Source organism: Lissotriton vulgaris, chromosome 1_1 (genome assembly GCF_964263255.1).
Source record: "Lissotriton vulgaris chromosome 1_1, aLisVul1.2, whole genome shotgun sequence".
In the NCBI taxonomy this organism is placed as follows: Eukaryota; Metazoa; Chordata; class Amphibia; order Caudata; family Salamandridae; genus Lissotriton; species Lissotriton vulgaris.
This window is the reverse complement of record NC_141685.1, coordinates 1560828007-1560849071: the sequence shown is the minus strand read 5'-3', so window position 1 is coordinate 1560849071 and position 21065 is coordinate 1560828007. Positions and strand designations below refer to the sequence as shown.

Below are 21065 nucleotides of genomic sequence, written 5' to 3'. Positions count from 1 at the left end.
ATCTGGATGTTTGTCAATTTTATACCTGAAACCTTGAACCAATCTCGGCCACTCGAGTGGAGGCGGTACTGACATAGAGAAGTGAGAAGTGAGTACCTAGTTGCGAAACCCAGTGATTACACCACCCGAGTTACCACAGTGGTTATGTATGGCACCAATAGCAGAGATTGTTTGAGGGTTTCGGGTATAACCTTGACAAACACCCACATCCTCAAACACTGGTAGCATTTACCCCCCCCCCCCTCCCCCCCTTGATGAGAAATGTAACTACAAATGGAAGAAGAGTGAGTCCTCCCTTTTTTTTGGTTTGTACCTACTATGAAATCAGCATTGGCATAGCCAATAGGTCTTGCCTTTGGGACCTTATAAGTGTTTAGCCTTGCAGCACATTAGCAACCACTGGGCAGATTTCTGTAATGGAACTAGTACTCCTAAATTAAAGTAGTATCTTACTGGAGTATCTATTTCCTTTTTTTTTTGCCCCAGCATAAAAAAGGCAGACTATTTCCATTTACAGTAGAACTCCTCAAACATTGTTAGCTACATGACTTAGCTTTCCTTTAGCAAAGATAGGCATGCATAAGAACCAGTTAGGAAACGTAAAAAAGAGGATAACACCACCAAATTGTTACAGTTACACTGTGCATAGCAGCTACTACACGGCAGCAACATATGTGTGCGACTCAATTCCGCCTACACTGTTAGTCCAATTAGGCTTATCAGTCTACCGTAGGAAACTGGATTTACATAACCTATCATAATGTCCGGACTATAAAGCCCTCCAGAGAAATCCTCAAAACTACTTAAGTCATCCTTTTGGCTCTATTACGATTGATCTACCAAAATATGATTTTTTGCTCATTCTGTTTCCAACTGAATTTAGCAGTATTGTTTTTAAAAGCCATTTAGTAGGAACCTTACACACTTTAAGCTTTTTGAGAACTATTTTGAGTGTGTTTTTCACGCTTAATGTAATCAGCCCGAGGAACAAAGCCCCAGTAGATGTAGGCCCAAGCGTGTTCTGTAATTAGATGTGTAAATATCCACGCACATAGAAACCCTTTGCCATGAATGGTCCCTCCCCTAACGCAGTCACTGGCCCAGACCCGACTCTGAACTCTGCTGGGCAGTTAATCACTCTCTAGAGAGACTGGGTGAATGAATGTTGCCGCTGGGACAGCTGGACAGGGTGGAGGCTTGGGGGGGAGGATGGGGGGTGGGGGTCGTTTGAGAAAATGCATCTACCAGAGAGAGCTTTGCAGGAATGCTAGCAATAGCCAGAAAGAGGCTGGGCAAGAGCAGGTCTCCGGTAGGGAGGGAGAGGCAGGAACTGAGAATGTGCGAAACAGAAGAGTTAGTGGGAGGAGAGAAACAAGAAGGCAACTGGGAGCAATTCATAAGATTCATTGTTTGTGTATATTTTGGATAATGCACTCAAGTTCTACGGCCTGCTCCCCCCTCCCAGAAGAATTGGTTCAAACATTAAATTGCCAATGAGCACATTTATTCAAATGGAGAGGGCAGCAAAAGACAACCACAGTGCAGACCGAGCCAGTGAGCAAGGGTTAAAGCAAGAGGCAATCTAGGGATTGTTAAATTAATCACGTGGGGACACTCTCTCAGGCTGCCTTTGTCTCGAATGCCTGTATTGAGGAAAGTGCAGTCTGCCCTGACTGTTAAAAATGGCGAGTGAGGGGCACAAAACTGAGGCAGCGAAATAAAGTGATTTGCCGAATATCACACATTTTGGTGAAGACGGTCAGCCTGCACTAGGTAGGTCTCCTCTCAAGTACGCCACTATAAAAACAGATAAGCGGGGAGCGGGCCTGCACCGCCACAGTGGGGAACGGGAGCGCGGCTTTGAGGCTCAGTCCATGTACAGCGTTTACCTTGTGGGAGCGAGCAGCAGCGCTATCCGTTTCCAAAGCTCGAGTGCGATAATTGCAAACAGATGGTGCTGCTGCTCGCTCCTGCAAGGTACATGCGTGAATGCTGATTAGAAACAGTGCAGAACATGCACGAGTTTCTAAAAAAGTCCAGAGTGATTCCAAGAGGTCATTCCAAAGCAGCGCTTGCACGCTGTGTAGGGGAGACCTAAAAAGACACACAAGATATCAGCAAACCGCATTGTGCTCCAACAGCTAAATATTATGATTTGTTTTGTTATAAACGGAATTGTGTGAGACCAGAAATATACAAATTTTCGCACCTTTAGTTCAGAGAGATGAGACCGCATTACCATGCAGAATATGGCGCTAACATGTTACATGTAACATGGTATTTATAGTTATGCCAGACCTTTGAGTGGTAAATATGAGAAGGTTAATGTTTGTAGATTGAAGCATATTTTCCCAGTTTTGTAAATGCTGACATGTAGTTCACATTTCTGATTATGTAGCTGGATAGTTGGAGCCACCTATTTTTTTGTGTGTGATTTTAGTTTTTCAAGCTGCTAAAGATGTCTGAAATTACTTTTAAAATCCCATTCTTTCCTATTTCAGATAATCTCTGAGGGCTCGGGAAGGACCACTTCTTGGAAGCATCACTGCTAGGAGAGATAAAAATGGGCTTAAATGGAAAGAAACTGAAAAATCAGCTTTCTGCCATGAATATTGCCTTGATGCTGTAAAGGCATCTTCTGACGAGCGGAGGGCGCAAGGTGAGTACCACAATTTGCTACTGTGCCCAACGTTTCATGTTCTGCATCCTAAAACATAGTCTGTGGCATAAATTTGTAGGAAAAGTCTAAACGATTATAGCCTAGATGCTGTTTCATTTCCCTAAGGTGTATCTGAGTGTATAATATTATGGAATTGTGACTGTGAGACAGAAGGGGTGAGCTCAGCCAAGGATGTTACCAGAGCCCTAGAACAGCCATTGCCTCAGGTCCCATCCACAAATGTCCAGTATGTTATTGCTGGAGCACGAGCCAACCTGGTGGATATTACAGTTGACTACATGTCTCCACCTGAGTCGAATTGATGGCATGAAGAAAATTCCACATGATACAAGTTGCACCTTGGACAAGATTATATGTGTCTGTTTTGGCTTCACTTCTTATTTTTTATTTCAAAATGTTTTTATTTAAATTTGAGCAGGGTGATACAGAAATATGCAACAATCTTAGTGACACATAGTGGCTCACTCACTTGGCACTGTCATCTGGTACTGTACTTTCAAAGAGAGCAAGGCAAAAGTAGGAGGAACATTGCTCCCCTTGCATTACTACAAAAATATAGACTCTTCCCCACCCAGTAACAAACCTACTATTGGTATGGAGACTCCAGTGTAATGCAGCACCTGGCGGTGGGGGTAAATCTGTGCCATGATGTGGGTCCCTTGTAGGTATGTCACTTGGAACGTTGTGCGGTAAGGGGAGTATTTAATTGAAGAAGTGTAATGCCCACAGCCTGGGGGCAGTTCTTTTTTTTATGTAGCCAGTAGATTCCCTTGTATTTTTATACCACACTTACACAGTCCAGTGTCCACTGAAAACTGGTTTGCTAGAATCTTCGATTTTTTTATCGAGGGTACATCAAGTGCTTTCCATATTAGACCTGGGTTGAGGCTTCGCTTAGTCGTGTGGTATGGGGAGCAGCAACCCAATGGCAAAAGAGTGAGTACTGAGTAATTTTGCGGTATAACTAAGGGTGGTGGATCTGTCAGTTACAAAACATTTAAGAAGAATTGTGACTGATGACCTGGTGCGTGAAGAAGTTGGGTAGAGCTAGGTATTAAGTTGGCGGTGATAAAATCAACGGTGGGCGCCTTGTAAAGTAGTGGAAGTGAAGAGCAATGCTCTACAGTTGGATTGTGGGTAAGTCTTGAGTTTAGGTTATGTAACCTGACAGTACTTGCTAGTTTTATGTGTGTCCTTTGTGTTTAGGTTCTGTGTGGAATGCATGTGTATGTTTCACATTTCTTGATTTAGTGTGTTAGAGGTTAGGTATGTGAGTTTGTGTAAGTGGTTGTGGTATATGTGTTTGTGTGAGTATGAATGCGTCCAAAGGTATTCTTGTATCACTAAGTGGGGATGGGTTAGAAAATGGAATCCTGTTTGTTTTCTTGTGTCATGTTTTGCAAGTTCAGTTGCTACTTTGACATGAACGAGAACAGCAGCTGTTCTATACTACTACAGAAAGAGATCCACACTTGTTAACATTCCTGCATTATCTTTATATTTGATTTGATGTATTACCTTCCCAGGAAGAGATTCATAAAAGGCAGTTCTAGTCAAAGCTGTTTACATACCACCAAGACAGTTCCTGAATTCAGATCTCGTTATTCTGTCAGTGGCTGCATTATCTTGATTCTTTGTGATCCAGTCATTCTGTCAAAGGAGCACACAACACATCTTTATCCCTGCCTACAAAACGTTCCCTTGCTAGTTTGGTTTTTGAGATCGAAACTGAGGTATATCTAGACTGGAATGTCTATTTATGCTGATCATTCCAAAGTAGCTGGGAATCCAATGAATTTTATGCACTGACACAAGTTATGCTACTATGCAGAGGCACTTGACCTGTTGATGTTATGGATGCATCCGAAAAACAGAAAAATATATGAGAGGGAGGGGGAGTTAGTGTGAATCGGGTCCTCTGTAAGGGATGTAAATTTCCATAATAAAGTATTTGGTTGTAAAAGTAAGTGTAGGGTTGATAGAGCGCGCAGGTCACCCGACAATAAATTTACCATACTCACCTGGGCCCATAATTCAATTTTCACATTTACTTAATCAGGTAACCTTCGCTCTTCTATCAGCCTATTTTTTCTACTAGGTCCTATACCATTGACTTACCAATCCTGTCACTAGTACCTATAACCTAATGGATCAGGGAGTTAGTTTTAAAGGCAGTTCAATAAACAAATAGCATTTGCACTCATATAATAACCACAAACTCAGGAAGGTTTAAAACTCTTTATCTAATCATCATCAAAGGTCATAATCCAAAGATTGAAAGCAATAAGATTATCAATAACCAAAATCAGAAATAGTGTATAACTATGCAAGAGATATATTATGCCAATCATTTAGTCAAAAGATAAAGGGAAGGTAAGAATATGGAACATGCTACTTAATTAAATAGACTTTGCACAATTTCCTAAGGGTAGGGAAAAGAAGGAACATACTAAATAACACAGCTTTTACGTATTTATCAAAGGGAAGGTAAAAAAAGGGAACATAATATGCAATGAGGAAACCAAATTTACCATATAGCTAAAGGGAAGGTAAAAATGGGAACATGCTATTAAGTAAGATAACCAAGCCTAACTACTTTAAGGAAGGAACATTTATGCAATCATAAAAAACGTTTTAGCATTCAACTAAAAGGTGGGTAAGAAAGTGGAACACGCTATTAAACAGCTAAAACATGAATTTATTGTTTATCCAAGGGAAGGGTAAAAAAAGGAACATATGCAAATAAAGCTTTAGCAATTTAGGGAGGGTAGAAAAAGGACGCAAATTATACTGACAATTACCCACACAGATTTATATTTACCTGGAATGGTGTGAAGACCAGCCCTGGCCATGGGTCAGTTGAAAGGACAGGAGAACCCCAAAAGTTGCAGTGCCAGTAGGCCAGCAGGTGCAGATCAGAATCAAGACCGGAAAAACCCAGATTTGGATCAGTATCGGATCACCAAAGGTTAAGACCAGCACCCACAGTTCAGTTGCAACGCCTGCGCTACTCCCTCTCTGCAGCTAACAGTCAGAACCCCGATTGGGTTATCGATTTCACCGACAAAGTGCTTCGCCAGCACTTCAGCTTCCCAGGACCCCGATTGGGTCAGCGAACCTCCCATCAGAGTGCTCCGCAGCCCTCTGCTTTAGTCACCTATTGAGTGCGTTGGGTCAGTGACAGGTCCGCTATTCTGACAAGTCGGACAAATTAACTAGCTAAACCTACTCTAGTTATACTGTTTTTCAGGTCAGTGTACCACCCCCCAATGTTGCAAGAGTAAGGATCCCCAATTTCGATTGGACAGGAAAGGACAGGTCATCACACCACCAAAATTCTTAGACTTCAGTATTGAATATTAATTTCTTTCGTTCCCGCCCCATCAATTTCTTTTCTCATGACAACTGCATTTTCACCTAACAATGGTTGTTCTATTGACAAATACATTGTATGCAATTTGGCTTCTTCTAGTGGGGTCAGATGTGAGCTTCCCAGGCACATCTTGGCTGTGCCTGCCATCTGGCTCGGCTTCAATGCCACAGAGTTCATCTTCTCGCAGCAATCGGTCATGCGCGGAAAGGACTTCCAAGATGGAGTAAATAGCACGTCCCAGGCCCAAAGATTACGATACATGACAAGTAAAGGAAACCGTTTTAGAACACAGAATAAAATGAATACACTGTATACCATGACTTTCTACACTATACCCATTACTTTATACTAGACTATAGCATTAAGATTAAGCAGAACGAACAGCTTAGCAAAAGCAGCAGTGCAAGCCTCTCGCATGCGAGAACACAGAGCAGCCATATTAGCACTAGTGCGCAGAAGCGACAGTTTCCCTCCAAAGCTGTGAGTATGACAGACGTATGCGCAGTAGAAAACCCAGCGTCGCAGCAGCCATATTAGATGCAAGCGTATTAAGGTTTAGTAAACACATAAGCAAGCTTCGCTCGGACACCCCATGTCAATATAAAAGGGGCAAAATGAGTAAGACGAACATGTTGATTACATAGTTAACGTTATTCGAGGTTCATGAATTCGAGCAAGTCGCTTCTCGTGTGAATCCTTGCTCCATCAGGGTGATTCGGCACTTCAAACGAAAGCTATATTTTCCGGCAGAATTGTGCCCAGTTTTAATTTTTGAAAAATATACTTCTATCAGGAGTTATGATAGGTCTGGTAAGTGAAAAACTAAACACAGATTACCAATCTGTATAACTATGTAAATTCTGCAGAACAATTCAGATCTAGGGACTTGTATTAGTATGACTGTTTCTGTTCCTAATATGCGAGTCCGATGATTCAGGATGGATGCTTATCTAAATTAGTAGGAAAAAATGCAGTGAGCATTCCTCCTCATTCTTTCCCTGCTGTTTTTACAGCAATCTACTAACTTCATCCCCATGTTTGGTCTGTGTGCTCTGACATCATGCTAAATTCTAACAACTCTCTATATCGAGCAGAACGAAAATGTATCCCTGTCACATATTTGTGAACTGAGGCCTCCCTAGATGCAGAATACTGTCTCAAAGGCTCAATCCCTTTAATATAAGTGAAAGATTTTCATTTCAAAGTCCAGCTAACGTGCAGATCTTTCTTAGGCTGCTACTGTTCAATATTCATCCAGGCACAGGGTTGTGGGCAGCATTAACTTTCAAATATATAGCTGCATGCTATCTTTTGGTGTTTACGAATATACTTGCTGGGCAATATTTATGAGCAGCCACTTAAACATGACGATCCCTGATTATAATATCTTCCTAGCTGTAATGGGAAGTCTGAATACTAGTAAGAAATGTCTTTCATTTTCCTGTGATTTTTCCTGCTAACTTCTTTGTAACATTTTCCACGTTCTGTGGTGGGAACTACTGTCTAGTGAAACAACTGTTGCATAATTTATTTGTTTATATTGTGATGTTTTTGATGTATTAATCTACAAGTATCAGAATACTTGGTGTGAAGGTAACCATGCCATGCGATCTTGAGCAGGTCACACGATTGCTGCAGCAATGTAGCTAAATATCTTTTTCCTTTTATTAATAGTATGCTTTCTTTCACTTGGGGGAAACTTTTCTACCACAGCGGTTTACCTAAATTGATGCAATGGGAACCACAGTATTTTAGATAACTAACAGGATTTCATCGGTGATTACTGTTTGCTCTGAAAATATCCATTAAGAAAATGTTTGTATGAGTTTGAAGTGGAAATTGATTGGGTTAGTGGCGATATTGTGTTGACATTTCAGTATATCTTAATTTCCCGCCTATCTATCTTTTTTAAGAACTTTTACATATTTGTTTAGGTAATACAATCATTTTTAGCTTTAGATCTTGGTTGGCTGCAATATCGGCTTCTCGAACAAGGCTTGGCCCTTTGCCCTCATACGCTGCTGCATCTCTTTGCCATGGGGGTTTGGCCCTTTTTTATGGAAATAGTTTTCTACCTTTGAAATTGTATTTATTTTGAATTAGATTGAATGTGGACGCCTTATCCCTCAATAATTTTTTTGAGGTTGTTTTTGTACCTTTTTCTCTGCTCTTAGGAATGCCACCTCCCTTTCTTGGTTTGGAGGAGGCAAAGGCAGCTGAAGGGTATGATTCTTCGTGTATAGAAAGATGCAGTTCCTCGCGGGGGTGATCGGGTACGGGGAACTCTTGTAGGTGGATTTGACAAAATGACCCGGGGGATCAGGGTGATGAGATCTGAATGCCTTCACACACTGGAGAGTGTGTCATGCTTCATCATAGGGCGCAGCTCATCGGGCCGCGTTGCAATGCCTGATGGGCCCCTCAATTGGGGCTCTTTAGCAGAGATCTTTAGATCTCAGTCGTATCGTGAGTGCAGGTGAGGGGGTGAATATGTGTAGGGTGGTATGCAGGTCGTTTAAAGAGTCTTAGGATAACCAAAAAAGGATATAATAAAGCAGACTGTGTCCCCTTGACACAGTAAAAACAGGGGAGCTGTCTATAGTAATAGTGTACTAAGATAAATTCAATAAATATGAGAGAGGGCAACATGTTTCATGCCTTGGTGCCTGAGTGTCATTCAATCAATCAATCACAGGTTTGTTAAGTGTGACTACTCGCCCGTAAGGGACTCAATGCACTGGGGAGGATGGGAGATGCAGGTTCCAGTCCATAAAGAAGGGGGTCTGTCGGAGAGCCAGGTTTTGAGGCTTCTCGTGAAGATGGGGAGTGATGTTGTCTGAGGTGGCGCGGTAGGGTGTTCCATACTCTGGCCGCGAGGAAAGAGAAGGAGCGGCCTCCTGATCTGGTCTTTCTGTCGTGGGGAACCACGGCGTAGGAGAACTGGGTTGGGCTGATATAGGGTTCTTCGGGGTGCTTGGAAGTTGATTTGGCTGTTGAGGTATGCTGGTCTGGTGTTGTGGAGGGCTTTGTGTGCATGGGTGAGGTTCCCGAAGGTGATTCTAGTCTTTTTTTTTAAAAAACAAAATTTTTGAAAACCTATATTGTGCATGAAAAAGGGAACAAATACGGGCCTACAGCTGTCCGGCCGGCCACGATACTTTAAGCACAGGTGCAAGCAATGCGGTTTCTCAGCGGCATCAGGCAATATAGCAACAATTGATAGCAGTTACACTGAATGGAATCATGTCGCCAAGGAGAAGGAGCATTGAAGGTTAAATTTTAATTTTTTTTTTTTTAATCTAAATATAATCAGTAAAGAATAGAGTCAGGAGAACTGAGTCCGTACATTAGCTTCACAACATGAGCAGGCAGCAGCAATAAGAAGCAACAGTAGTGAGGAACACCCCGTCAATATGGCAGTACAGTGCAAAACAACAGGAGCCTCAGTCCGCATTTACGTAGCACCCACAGCGCCACCCACTCCCTACCAACCTCTGTCACAGACCCAGAACAGAAAACAGGACAAGAAAGCGCAGAAAGTTTAGAAAAATAAGGCCCATAGAAATAAAATAAGGAAAACTAAATCTACCCCCCCACCCTACATCATTGCGGAGGCTACGGCCTACCCCCCCCCCCCCGACAAAGTGCCTGTCGCCCCTTAAAGAACCCGAAATATAGACCAAGAATAGAAGAGAAGAGAAGGAAACGATAAGAAAGTTCTGAAGCGCAGAAAAGAAGGTGGTAAGAAAAAGAAATTTTCACACTTGAAAATAGGGAGGAAGAAAAGACTAAGCTAATCTACCACTCCCAAAAAGAAGAAGGCGGGGAGGAGCCAGTACAATAACAGATCTCCCGGGCCTCCAGCCATTTGCAATTCCTACGCCATTTGAATCGAGAAAGTCAAAGGCCATAAAATCAAAGGGGGAACAGAATCAGGTACACCCAGGACACGGAATTGGCACATGAGTCACCACCCCATCTATAAAAATAGGCAACAGGATATGAGCAGCTCCACCTCACAGTCGAAAGGGCAAGCAATAAGGCAGATACAGGAGTGAAATGTCAATTTGCAGCGTTCGAGTAAACTGGACACAAAAAACAGTCCCTAACCCGGTTCAACCAGCCAAGAAGCCGATAATAAGGAAAGCAGCCTAGCCCTGGCCCGATCGTGGATACACCCCCACATACGTTCCCCGAGAGAGGCCCGCCCACTGTAGAACAAAGAGACAATATGGCGACAGAAAGAATGAAAGTGACTTAGAAACACAAAATGGCCGTCGAGAGTCACCAGAAAGTCCGTCGACTGTAGCAGGGAGTTCCACAGAGACATCAGGAGTGTATGAGTTATTTAGTAGCAAAGTCAAAGGACACAACCCAGGAGACGTCGAGAGAGCCAGCAATGTCGTGGATAGGTCCCAAGGCACACGCGATGATAAATCCAACAATGTAGCACTCTCCATTGGAAGGGGAAACAAAGTATCCCGAGCGGAGTTGTCAGGCGTGCGGTCTCGGGCGCCAATAAAGTCGGAAGCGGGCACATTTGTCCAACAGGCAGGAGGAAGCACTGTGTCCCCATGGTATGCAGGCGGAGGCGAGTGGCAGCTTTGCGGGATCAATGCGTTACATCCCGGCCGCAGCGCAGACGCCATGTCGTCCAGCTTGCCACCCAGTATTCTGTAACCTTGGGGTGATTCTAGTCTTGATGGGGAGCCAGTGGAGTGTGCGCAGGTGTTTGGAGATGTGGGTCAAAAGCAACAGGGATATACCCAAATGACCCTTCTATACCTGGGCATCGGACGTAATAGGGAAAACAACAAGTGGTGTAAAGAAATAGATACAAAACAATTATTCAGGAAGGTACTTTTAATTTACCCTCACTGTGTTTATAATTCACAATGAATATATCAAAGAAAATTGTCTTCATAGCCAATAACACCTAATCAATGAAATACAAAAAAATGACATATCATCACATTCTGTACATGGACACAAATTACACATAGTAACCCTAAGAAATAATTAATTTTTGATAGTGACTTCCATACAAATATGGACAGACCACTAAGAGGTAGTCTCAGAAACACACGTAAGAGTCAATCAACTGTTTGGTAACAGTGTGACCCCCTATATTTTAGAAACTCACTATATTTCCATTGACTCCTCCTTAATAGTGTTGTCGACGTGTCCACGTTTCAGCCTATCATCTTCTTAGGCCTCCTCAGGACAGGGGTAAAAATTACTGTACAAAACATAAACCAAAGCATTACTACCATCATACATGCCGCATGAAACGAGCAGGCTAAACCACATGGCTTCCCAATAGCCCCAGGATGTGAACAAGGGACAAGATGGTCCTCTGGGTGCAAAGAACTTATAGGCACCAAGTGCACTCCTCCACCAACAGAGCCCTGCAATGAGGTGCCTCACCTAACAAAAAGGATTCTAGTGTGACTACAGCATGCCAACTAAGTGACTACCTTATATGCATTACAATACTTATGTTGTATGCACATGGAGACACTTACATTTGTCAACCATAGACTCAAGGTAATTTCGTCATCTCCTACACGTCATGTACCCTGCGCAGATATAGAGATTGGGAGATGTGGCAGTGTCGTGGTAGGTTGAGGATCAGTCTTGCGGCGGCCTTCTCGATGTTTTGAAGCTTGCAGTGAGGATTTTGTTAATTCCGGCGTAGAGTGCGTTGCCGTAGTCGAGTCTGCTGGTGACTAGGGCGTGGGGCGGTTTTTCTGTGCTCAAGAGGGATCTATTTGAAGGTCTTACATAGGAGGCGGAGGATGTGGAAGTAGGAGGATGTGACGGAGTTGATCTGGCGGTCCATTTGGAGCTCGGAGTTTAGGATGATATCAAAGTTGCATGTGTGGTCTGTGGGGGAGGGTGGGCTACCGAGGGCGGGGGCCAACCAGGTGTTGTTCCAGGCATTAGGGCGTGGGCCCATGATGAGTACTTCTGTTTTGTCGGTGTTGAGTTGTAGGCTGCTGCTTTTCATCCATTTGGCGACAGCTTCCATGACTTCTTGGAAGTTGTGTTTGGCTGTGTTGGCTTCGTTGGATAGGGAGAGGATGAGTTGAGTGTTGTCTGCGTATGAAACAATGTTGAGTCCATCTGTTCTGACGATGGGGGCGAGAGGAGCCATGTAGATGTTGAAGAGCGTTGGGCTGAGGGGGGCCCCCTGGAGGACTCTGCAGGTGGTTAGTGTAGGGTCAGAGAGGAAAGCGGGGAGTCTGACCCGCTGCGTTCTGCTGAAGAGAAAAGAGTAGATCCAGTCGAGGGCCTTGTCCTGGATACCTGCATTGTGGAGTCTGCGTATTAGGGTGTGGTGGGATACCGTGTCCAAGGTCGCTGAGAGGTCGAGGAGGATGAGGGCTACTGTTTCTCCTTTGTCCAGGAGGGAGCGGATGTCTGTTGCGGCGAGGAGGGACGTTTCTGTGCTGGTTTTTTTCTGAAGCCGCATTGTGAAGGGTCGAGGATGTGCTCTTCGATGAAGGTGGCAAGTTGGCGGTTGATGGCTTTCTTGATGACTTTCGCTGGGAACGGGCGCAGGGAGATGGGGCTTTAGCTTTTGAGGGCGGTGTGGTCCGCCAAGGGCTTCTTCAGGAGGGAGTTGATCTCTGCGTGTTTCCAATCATCGGGAAGGAGGCGTTTGCAAGGGAGCGGTTGATGGTGTGGCGAAGCATGGGTGCGATGGTGTCTGCGGCTCTGTTGAAGAAGTAGTGGAGGCAGGGGACCGTGGTGGACCCGGAGTGGATTGACTTCATAGTCTTCCGTGTGTCTTGGGTAGTAAGGGCTGTCTAGCTGTCAATCGTTGGCTTCAGGGTGTCCGGGGTGGCTGGTGGGGGTTCCGTGTGTTGGTTGTCTTCGTTGAAGTTGTCGTAAATGTTCTTGATTGTGCGGTGGAAGGAGGTGCTGAGTTTGTTGCAGAGATCTTGTAAGGGGGGAATGTCAGTCAACTCGCTGGTGGGTTGGGCAAACTCCTTGATGATGCTGAAGAGGTCTTTCCTGTTGTGTGCATATGTGGAGATTCTATCTTCAATTTCAGTTTTCCTCGTGTTTCTGATGAGCTGGTGGTGAGCGGTGGTGGCAGCTTTGAAGTTGTGGGCTTCTGTGGATTTGGAGTACCCCCAGGTCTTCTCAAGGTGGCAGCAGGTGCTCCTGGACTCTGTGTTAGGGAGTAAACCATCTGGCCTTCTTGGCATGTGCTTTGTTCTTCTTGAGGGGGGCTATGGTGTTGACGCTGTTGGTGATCCATCTGTGTGGAGTTCAGGAGGTGGTGTTGGGGGTGTCGTATTTCACGGTGGATGGGGTGGAGTTTCTGAGTGAGGAGGTGAGTTTGTTGTCTGTGATTTTGGTCCAGTTTCTTCGTGGGAGCAGGTACTGGTGTCTGTTGATGGTGGGTTTTCTGAAGATGATGTGGATGCATCTATGGTCTGTCCACTGGAGTTCGGTGGTGTGGCTGAAAGTGATGGAGTTTCCTGTTGTGAAGAGGGGGTCGAGGGTGTGTCCCGCTGAGTGCTTGGGTTCGGTCATGATCTGGCAAAGTCCAATGTTGTGGAGGTTGTCCAGGAGGGATGTGGTGTTTGGTCTAGTTGGTTGTCGAGGTGGAAGTTGAGGTCTCCCAGCCGGGTTAGTTGGTGGATGAGAAGGCATGCGGGTGGATGAGAAGGCATGCGGGAAGATGATGTCCGTGATGGAGTTGGCGAATGGTCCGCGGGATCCAGGGGGTCGGTAGATGAGGGGTCCCCAGAGGGTGATGGTAGGGTTGGCCAGTATCTTGAAAGGCAGGTGTTCCATCAGGTCTGTTGGCTCGTCGGGGAGTGTGCTCAGGCGGAGGGTGGATTTGTGGATGATGGCGATTCCTCCTCCCGGGCAGGTGGAGCGGTCCTTCCTGGAGATCTTGTATTCTTGGAGAATGGCGATGGCATTTCTTCAGGACCAGGTAATTATACCTACCCCACAGCAGATTGGAAACAGGGTAGTAGACAAGGTTATCAAAGCCAAAATAATTCTAGTGCATCTGCTGCAGTGCAGGAAAGGGAGATCCAACCTGTAAAGGGAAAAGTAGGGAAAGAGCCATAAGAGAGTGGCACCAGGAAGGTATCTGGCAGACACTCAGTACATGATGTAGGGAAGACCTCACAGTTTACGGAATTGGCAGATAACGGCCCAATAGTACAGCTATAACCCGAAGTGGCTGGTAGCTCTCATTGGAAGTGCACACAATAAAACATAAGAAGCACACATAATATAATAGTATAACGTGTTCCTCAGTGACCAGACACACATGGAAGGCCATAAAAAAAATCATCAGTAGTAGTGTGGGGTGATCATGCCACTCATACTGCCAATGTGAAATACCACTGAACATTAACAGGCATCAAACTGGGTAATATTAAGGAAGAGGTTTGACTTACCCTATAGTAGAGTTAGTGACACCCCTTATGTAGGGCAGAGGACGGCACCTAGCTGTGAGGAGAAAACTGATACACAACGCATCTTTTGGCACACAGGTCTGGTAGGGGGGGTCAAAGTATTGCCAGGGCACAAATCAAAAATTGTGAAGTACTTACATGGACCACACGGTTATTAACTGGGACCTATCCTTCTCTGCTGACCTGTATGACAAAAATAGAGAGCTGGGCATGCCTTTAAGGAGGTCAGTGGTGTCGTAAAATGGTCACTGCTGCAAATAAACGAGTCCAGATGCGAAGGTTATAACTGGGAAGAGCAGCTGAATTAATCAGGATGGCAAGTTGGCAGCATGTGTGCAGCCGACAGGTGTTGGGAGATGTTAGACTCGTTGCTCGGAAGGTTCATATCTATTGTGGTGGCCATCTTGTAGAAGTAGCGGGCTGCAGATGTGACGCTCAATCGTATGGAATATTCTGTGTTGAGTGAGCTATCCTCGCGGCCAGCGTAACGTAGATATCAATCAATGGCTTACAGCGGGTGATGGCATGCCGGGAAATCCGGCTCTGTTGTCAGTTTAAATGTAGTAGGGGCGTCTGGCGAGCGAGAAGGAGTATCTCGCCTGGCTGTCATCTTGGGAGGGAAGAGATGCCCGTGGAACCACTCAGTAGCTGAAGAAGAGTATAAAGTGTATACGATGGGACGTGAAATAACATAGTCACTACTCATAATACTATATGCTGTTCTTAAGTTAACAAATTAAATATATTACTGAGGGCAACTGTCCTCCAATTGACTCGAGTGACAGGTACATAGGTAGATAACAGCACCCAGTGGTGGCCATGACAGAATGAAAAATACCTTAATGAAATAAGACCAGTAAATATGTTTAGAGATGACACTGCCATGAAAACTCATCTCATTTAAACTTGCCATTGGTGGGGTATGGTGGAAATAATGAGGTCCCCCTCCACCATCATGGCCCTCCCGTATGTCAACGCCAGATGCTTGTCTGGGTGCTACTCCCACACCCTTTGGGATTCAGTGGTACAAGTCCTTCCTGGTGTGCCTGATAACCTTTACCCCGTCCTGGCTCAAGCAGTTTATGATGTTTGTGATGCGGCCAAGTTCACAATTAGTTTTGGCTCAGACACTACCGATTCCATCGAGCAAGCCATTAGCACCTGTGTTGCCATTCACATCCATTTGTGGCTGTAGTCAACTGGGTTCTTCAGCAACATCCAGTCCTTCCTGATGGACATGCCCCTTGATGGGAAGTGCCTGTTTGAGAATAAGGCTGATTATTTTCTCTGGTCCTCTCCCGCTCCTCCTTGTCATCCGCACCTGTCCCAATGCTCGTTTCATGGTTTTGAACGAGGCACCCCTTACTGCTAGTTTATCCTGCCCCTTCGGACCCAGCAGTTTTGCACTCACAGCTGAGGGGCCCCTGCAGACAAGGTCAGCGTGCCACCCAGACCGCCACTTCCTTCCTGCAACCCCACCTGCCAAACCTCTTTAGTGTGACCTTCTTGAAGCACAACTATCTGGTGGGACGCTGGATCAAGTGATTCCAGATCCCAAATCTATGAATCTGCACATTATCTACCAATTTTCTTTTGAGACTCTGCATCTGGGGGCGTAGACAGTCTCAAAGATAACTGATGTCAGCAGGCTGGAATTGCGCCTATATAGGTCTGCGTGTCATTTCAGAACCGAACTGCATCCGTGTGGAGCCGCAAAGCACCACCTTCCGGCTTAGAGGTACTGCTAAAAAGTCTTTGGATCCAGTCTGAAATCTGCATTGTATTCAAAAGGTGAGGAATCTGCAGCTAGATTGAGTCTTTTCCAGAAAGAACATTACAGAAGGTAAGTGACTTGTTCTTCTGTGCAGATATATTTTAGATATTGTGGAGTTGGATGGCAATAGCACCTCACATGGCACCATTTTAGCTTCTTGACACTGCTCACCCCTGAGTATGCCCACATCCCTTTCAAACACCTATCGGAGCGTTTTAAGTGTCTGGGTAATGAATCACTAGCAATCTGGATAGGGTGGAAATCTTATTCCTTCCCATGTCACCAATCAACAGTTTCCCTTCCAATGGAGTAAAATCACTGAGATCTGTGAGGTCTTTGATGTCTGGGATATGAAGTGTCCAAGCTGCAAATATGTAAAGAATTGGCTTTTGTACATGTCATATTTTCCCTGGAACTTCTTGAAGGAATACATATTCATACCTGTCATCATGTCCCCAAACTCTGGTATTCCAGTGGCACTCTCTAAGGCCGTGTGGGGTATGTAGTTGGTACAACCACAATGGAGTTTCTTTTGTTAGTTTGCCATGACATCCTGTGTCCCACAATGTTTTTTGCCACAGTCCTCCCATGGTATAAGAAGTGTAACAGTGCAGTTGTTTAATTTCCCTTTATAGGCTACTTTTGAGTCGCAAATGCAGGGTCAGGGAGTGTCATTTAGCTACTCGTTAATTGTAATTAGGTGAGATTCACAATAATGCAATATTATACCCCCATATATTATCGGCTCCAGTCCCTCCATCGTACTGAGATTTATAATCTTTTGCCATAGCAATTTGTGGATTCTTTCCTTTCCATTGAAAGCTCTGAATCATTTAGATGAGAAAAAAATATTATGGGATTTAAAATGGGTAGTTTTTAGTTGATAAACAATACATGGTAGACCATTTGAAAGATGGCTGTTCTAACCATTACAGACTCGGGCAAGTGGGACCAGTACATCTGGTCAGCTCACAGTCTATTTGAAGCATCTCGTTTTGCTTCAAGCTTGGGCCTTCTCTCATCCAGTGTAGATACCCACGTATCGGAATTCCTTGCTAGCTGTATCCAAGCTAAAGGCCTACTGTAGCTATGGGTTTGAGGCTCTTAGTGGGTATGCCACGTGCTTATTTAAATTGCTGTTTAATCTGGAATGGGTACCAAATGCTGTGGGCCCGGACCACTCTGATACCTGATGGAAAAAAAAGTCGGTTATCCGCTTACAGGTACAATGTGGTTGTTCATTCAGACCGCTTCACCAAGGCGTCCATCATAATCCATTCTGCTAAAGGTACATTTGTGATGACAAAGAGGAAGGGTGACAGTGGACAGCCCTACAGGGTGAATCTGGAAATTGAGAAGGCCTGTGACATGGTCCCTCACCTATAATCATTCTAGCTGTCGTGTTATGTATAGCATAGATTTCTAGATTTGTAAATAAATAGCCCACCTCACCGAGTTGAAAGTCTTATTGAAATCCACCATCAGCAGTGCCAGTGGGCCAACCAGATGGTGGGTCAATGCCAGTGCATTATGAAGGCTTTTAATAATGGCTGAGTTTGATACAATCACCCTAATCAAACATGTAGTTATAACTGTGACTCTTTTTTGTCCTCTGTTTTCAAGGGAAATTAGGAGCTAGGATAGGATGAACATAGTTGCAGGAGTTTATTAGGTTTAGGTAACCCTATATCTTGACCAATCATAATTCTTCAGGAAATTCCCTTTGTTTCCAAGCCTCACCTGACATTGCCTTTAGAGGGAGAATAGATACTTGCACAATCTGTGTAAAAAAGGCCAGTTTTTCCATTCTAAAGTCGTTGGAGCGCTGACATCTTGTCTTCTCTGGTCTCTTCAACTAGAAATTCTTGTTCTTCATTTGTAAGGTTCTGTATGGGGAGATCTTGTAAAAACTATTGCTCTTGGCAACAAACTTTGAATCCGTAATACAATAACTAAATTAATCAAATATCTAGTTTATTATTCAGTCCTATTGGTTCTTCAATTTAAACTGTGCTGTTTTCTAATGATTTAAATGTGTTGTAGGAAGAATCAGCAAACTCTGACAGACCATCAAGTGCTACTTCTGTTTTGCGTTGCAGTTGCACAGCTTTTGGTCTGCATAATCCTAACTCGACTTAACTTCTTCAGGAGGTTGGGTCTTCCTGGTGCTATCCTTTATTTCTACAGCATGGTTTTAAGAGTCATGTACATAAATCTGATCTCAAATTTGTGAGTTGGCTGCAAATTAATGGTCCTCATTCGACAGCTAATTTGGTGTTTGGTTACCCTGATTTCCACCCCGCCTATTTACGGGGAAAGATTTGTCTGTGGTAAATAGAAATGCTGCTAATTGTCCAATTGTAAAGGGCCAATACGGTTAGAGTAGCAAAGGAGAATAATTGCATGATTAGTTTTTACCATGCTTGTGCTGCAGCATTGGGTACCTGTTTCGGATTCCTTCCAGTCACTGCCTTGTATGTTGGCCGTTGCTCTCATGACATTTTTGGTCTCTCTGCTGCTTTTCCAGCATAGTCAGAGTCTGAGTTTTGGTATTGCTAAATCTCCAGAGATACTAGTTTTAATCCAGTTTGCGTTCAGGCAGTGTAAAGAACATTTTTTTTTTAAAGGCCTTTATTACATCATTTGCAAGTACACACCTTCTGGCCTACAACCCAATGGGCCGGCCGCAAATATTGAAACAGATGTGCTGACAGTTCCCAATACACAGCCGAGATGCCGACAGCCAAAGGCCGGCCGGCGTACCAAGCAGTGATAAAATAGAACTGAACTTGCAGCAGCAATGACAGATCTCCTTATAGCCTTGATTTTTATAGTCGTTAGTCAAAATTTAGTAACTAAACATAGCCCCCCCCCAACATTCCTCCCAGATCTTAGGTGGACAGCCAATCGAGCGATGGAAGACATAACCAGCATGGTGGGCGGTAATCATCGCATCACGAAGAGACCTACAATATGGTAACACCTGAGGCATTAATTAAGAGCAATCAGTATCCACATCAATGTTGGAGGACACCTTCAAGCAAGACCAGTACATGTAGTGTTAGTCCACTGGCGAGACAGCGGGTGCATGCCTAAAGTAGCATCAAAGGAAATTGACCAAGGGAACATCAACTGCCAACAGCCTGCCGCATCCAGGCTAATACCTCCTCAAGTGGAGCAACCTGTCACGCTAAAGACACTGACCAAGCTCAGTCATCTTCAGAGAGCTTTGCCAACATGTAAGTGGTGTATGGTCCCCAAATATCTCTTGGGCGTGAGCCCACTGGCAGCTCCTCATAATAGCATGTCAGCTGATCCCGGCAGTATGCCATTTCCTGCAGCCAGGTCTTCACATCAGGCGCCCTCCCCAGCAGGCCGCCACTCTGCGCTTGGCCAACTGCAGCGCCAACGCAACTAAGCGTCTCACACTCAACGGAATACCAGACACCATGCCCAGCAAACATACACGCGGGTCTACATCAATTGTCACTGAAGTCATGGCAGTCAGTGCTTCCGTCACACTCATCCAGAACCTAGACACACGCGGGCACATCCAGGCCAAGTGAAGAAAATTGGCCTCAGCAGTCCCGCAACGCACACACGCAGGTGTGTCACATAGCCCAAATTTAAAAAGTTGCTCCGGAGTGTAATACCATTGTTGTAAGAATTTATAGAATATGAGCCTAAAATTCCCATTTGCAGCAAATTTACCAGTCATAGCACAGCATTCCTCCCAGTCATCGTCTGACAGCGGCTCCAGCAGACAAGCATCCCATCTAGCCCTCGCGACCACATTCACATCGCTCTCATCATCTTGCGAGACCTTGTACAATTTCGAAATCATTTTCACACGGGAAGTCACAGTATACATCAACTGTAGTGCAGTCAGCGTAGGTGGCTCCATCAGGAAGGAAGGATAGTGATCGCTTACCGCAGCGCGCAGCCTAACATAGGTGAAAGTAGCCATAGTGCAATTAGTCATTTGGTCCAGTATCGTCTGCAAGACAATAAATTGGCCAGCTGGGAAAATATCTCACATGGTGTGTATCCCAGCACCCTGCAGCAGTTGAAGGGCGCCCACATCACTCGAATCCGAAATGTGCGCATGATATAACAAAGGCATGGCAGGTGCAAAGAGCGGCAGACGATCTGCGCGCTTCCCTAATTCTCGCCATGCCTTCACCGTACACTGCACCGTGTCCACCTCGCCCTTCTCGTACACGGAGTATGTATTTACAATCGTCGCCTTTAATGGCAATGGATAAGTCGCCCCAGCCTCAATCGCCACATGAGGCGTGTACGGTGGTGCCGAGATCCAATAGGATGCAAAGTGAGCTTGTGCACACAGATAATACAATCTCATGTCCGGTACTGCAAATCCACCCCGCTCATATGGTTTGGTTACGGTGTCCCATTTTACACGATGTTTCTTTCCTCCCCAGGCCAATGTAATTAACAAGGATTGCAGCATCGCAAAAAAGTTAGTCGTTAAAGGAAGTGGAATGTTTACAAAATAATATAGAAATTTGGGGAGCACCACCATTTTAATCAGGGCCACGCGGTCCGCAGACGACAGGGGTAATCGTATCCAGCGCGCAACCTGATCTTCTAACTTTGAAATTGCCACGCCGTAGTTAGCCCGGATCATTTCTTGGGTATCTCTGTGGATCGATATCCCTAAATATCTAACTGGTTCCGTAGCCCATTCCAAAGGAAACTCTATCGGAAATGGGTGAGTGATATCAGTTAAAGGCAGCAATATAGTCAAGTCAAGTCAAGTCAAGTGAT

At 44.8% G+C, this 21065-nt stretch overlaps 1 protein-coding gene across 1 annotated transcript in view; it reads left to right on the top strand.

The window, feature by feature from the left end:
* Nucleotides 1-21065, top strand: part of ANKS1B (ankyrin repeat and sterile alpha motif domain containing 1B) — a 523840-nt gene that overhangs the window by 149371 nt on the left and 353404 nt on the right. The window contains exon 2 of the mRNA XM_086918031.1: nt 2502-2659. The gene's annotated coding sequence lies outside the window, so the exon portion shown is untranslated. The remainder of the gene's footprint in view (nt 1-2501; nt 2660-21065) is intronic.